Genomic DNA, 3819 nt, shown 5'->3' with positions numbered 1-3819 from the left:
TTGGAAATTCAGAAAAGCTTTCTATTCCCAATGGAAAGGGATCGTCCATAGTCAACTCGGTTGACCAAATGGTAAAGAGAAAGGCTAAGTCTGAGATTGTCTCTGGTAACATTCCCAAAGGGTCCATATGTTTCTATTGCCCAAGGAAGGGGCATTGGTTGTGAAGCTGCCATATTTACCTGAAGAATAATAAGGTTGGTAAAGTCAAAGAGTTTGACTCTACTTCGAGTAAAGTCCACTATCTAACTCTATTAAGTTCCTATTTGAGATTCTTATACACGATGTGACCAGCTCACATTTTGATGTTTTGTAGAATTGAAGAGAGAAAGCTTACAGGAAGAACATGATGATTCTGATCGCGAAGATGGATTTCGATCGCATGGTTCGGTGATCAGAATTTTGAGCTATTGCTTAGGATTTATGATATATTGCTTAGGAATAGATGAAAACAAGTTTTCATATGCATTTGCAGTGTAAGGATAAGTTTTTCCGTAAAGTTTTAAAATAAAAGAAAAGGGTTTAATTTTATTTATTTTAAAATATTTTTAAAGTGGAATTTGTGAAGAATTGTTGTGTATATGGATCCATTGATAGCAATAATGGAAATATGAATTTGATTCTTTCATTTGTGGTAGTGTCTAAATTTACCAAATCAGGAAAGATTCTCATCACCCAAGTTTCAATTGGACCGAAACTTGGAATCATGCAAGTTGTATAGTATGATGTATGAGAATTTTCAGCTTTGGGAAATTAAGACTAATTCCTTGATCACATATATATATGTGATTCAAGTGAAGGATTAAGGGATCAGATACACTTGAGTTTGTACTGGTCAAAGTCCACCATAAAAGATTGATAAGACTATTTGTCATGATTTACTAAAGTTTAGTAAATATGATTATACTTACAAGTTTAAGTATAATTCATAATCATTGAAAAAGTTTCAATGTATGGCATAACGAATGAGAAGAATCAAATTTGGCAGAAAGATAAAAGTTTATCAAATCTGAAAAGATGGGAGAGTACTTTAACATCATGTTTTATGATCATCTTAATGATTGTGAAACCATATCACAATTCATCCTCTAAGGACATCTTAGTGCATTCTTATGGCTAAGCAGAGGAGTCATGAATTGTTGAAGTGGTTAAATCAAAAAAGATGAATCATACTTTGTTCCAAAACAATTCTTAGAGTCATACTCCAAGATTGTAACGTGAGTGACATATCTTAAAGAAGGTTTATAACACTTGTCAAATGTAAGAGTAAAATGTGCTCTACTCTTGTACATTGGAAATTGGTAAGTTGTGATGATTTGGATAAAACAGAAACCAACTAAGACCAATTGTGTGAAGTGTTATCTTGATAAGAATCCACACTAACTCTTGAATATTTGCTTTGTCAAGGAATGGTTCTTGACAAGAGAGTCTTATATGTTAAGAGGACAGTGGGAGTCTAAAAAGAGTTTCAAGAACTAATCAAGAATAAAACCTGTAGTTTATCACTAGCACATGACATGAGGTTTATAACCTATCGTGTTGACATATTCTTATTTCTATGCCCATTCCAGTTAAAGTTGGGTTTGCATATGAGTTCTGAGAGTTCTCAATTGGTTGCATAACTACTCAGAAGCAATGGTAGGCCATTGTGCTACAAGGTGGCAAGAAATTAAGATTGAGTTCAGTCCATATGAGTTTGAATTTGTCACTAACCTTGTCTTGTGATCATGGTTTTGACAAATTCACATGGATAGGAACACATACACCATAAAATCTACGTGTCATAAGGTTTCTCTCCGATTCATGAAAATGATGGTGAGGAAACGCTTTCACTAAGTAGATTTTAAGTAGATAGCAATTGTGATATTTGCATTCAAAGTCGTTAGTGGAGCGTGTGTGGTTAACCGGCACACTAACATGGACTTGTGAGAAACAGAAAAGGTCTAAACAATTGAGGCTATGATTACGGCATCCCTTTTTATAGCTCTGGAAATTGTTTAGACACACATGTGAGCTATCTAAGGAAAAGTGTATGATTTTGATAAAGTTTTATCCAAGCATCACATATCAGAAGTCTGAACTTTGGTAAGAAAGTCGATAAAGTATTGATTTCTAGAAGTCCAACTGATTTCTGAGTACATGTCAAAGCTAGTGGGAGTATAAGTGTTATGCTAACAATTATCATGTTAGTAGGAGCATGATAATTATGATAAATGTTGCAAGTTAGCAATGTTAATTATAGAAAACAAAAGTTTCAATTGGAAAAAGTTGTTTTTCTATAATTAAGGGAGAGGAAATTATACTTCATTTCAATTCTAAAAGCTTAAATTGAGGTTTTAATCATCTTTAGTCAATGATATATATATATATATATATATATATATATATATATATATATATATGAATTTTATGTTGGAATGGCTTCACATAAGGAAATTCTATATATGGGTCCATTATTTGCGTTCTAAAATTCGATTATGATTACGGTATCCCTTTTCATAATCTGAATTATGAGAACTTGGCAAATAGAAATAGAAATATTATAGCAAAAAGACTGGTCTAGTATCATGTCTTTATGTGAGACATCATGAATTGTGTCTCATATGCTTCGGATATAAGATTGATTGCATGTGCTATAATATTCATCTGTTCTAAATTTTCCAAATGCTCAGGGCATTAAGAGGGGAAAAGTCTAGAATTGGATATGGCTAAAATGATTAAGCAATTGCCGAGGACAATCTAAGGTTTACCAAAGATTGGTTGCTCAGGGACAATTGGAAGTATGGTGTAAATTTTTGGAAAGGACCATATTGACATGTTCTGAAAAGAGGCAACTCTTGTTCAGAAGTGATAGTCAAAATGGGAATATGGAAATGTTCCCATAGGTGGAAGTTATTCGTTCAATCTGTGTAAGATTAGAAAACTTAATGCAAGAAGGATGTTCAAAGCAATGTACTTTGCCGTGAATATATGCATGCATGTTTTTTGTTTTCTTTTGTTTGAAAATGTAGAGCGTACTTTTCCAGAAAATCCAATATTTTCTTATAAGTAAACTAAAATTAAAGGTAAATCTTGTGTATCTTTTCCTTATCAAGTAGTGATGAGTGGTTCCAAAAAATCCAATATTTTCTTAAATCTGAACTGTAGTCGTAAACCCTAAGGTGCACATACAACCCTAAAAGCTTTGGGAACTATGTTTTCTCTAATTATACATGCAAAATGATTTTCCAAAGCTTTGGCCTAACTAGCATAAAATCATTGGTACTAGAATAACAAAAACTAGTTAGAATACATACCTTTTCTTGTAGCTTTATTCCTTGAACCTTTTAGAGCCTAGCACCCAAAGTGTGATGCCTCAAATGCTTCACACAACACCACCAACAATTGGAAGAACTTAAGAGAAGTATGTATGCACACTAAAATCGGCTAGCCCTCTTTTTTTCACTTTAAGTGGCCGATTTCATGAACCATGGGGTGTCTTATATAGTGAGGCTAGATTAGGGTAACACCATGCAAACCCTAATGTGCATGACTTTCCACATTCCTCATGCTCCATGGGTTTTAACCTCCATGGAGTATCCATGGGTCACCACATGGTTTGGCCCACATGAAGAACTTATGGATTACTAGCCCACTTTATAAGAATGAACGATTTACACAATCAATCCCCACATTTTAATTAGTCTCTTTTGATCTCAAAATTAATTCCAAATTAATTCTTGATCAATACTAATTAGATAATATGATTTCATATTAATATATTAGAACTTATAATATATTAATAAATCATAAATAACCTTTTCTCAAAAGTCCATCCTTAAA

The sequence above is a fragment of the Lactuca virosa genome, chromosome 5, assembly GCF_052849685.1.
Source record: "Lactuca virosa cultivar CGN04683 chromosome 5, Lactuca_virosa_CGN04683_v6, whole genome shotgun sequence".
Lineage (NCBI taxonomy): Eukaryota > Viridiplantae > Streptophyta > Magnoliopsida > Asterales > Asteraceae > Lactuca > Lactuca virosa.
This window is presented reverse-complemented; position numbering follows the sequence as displayed.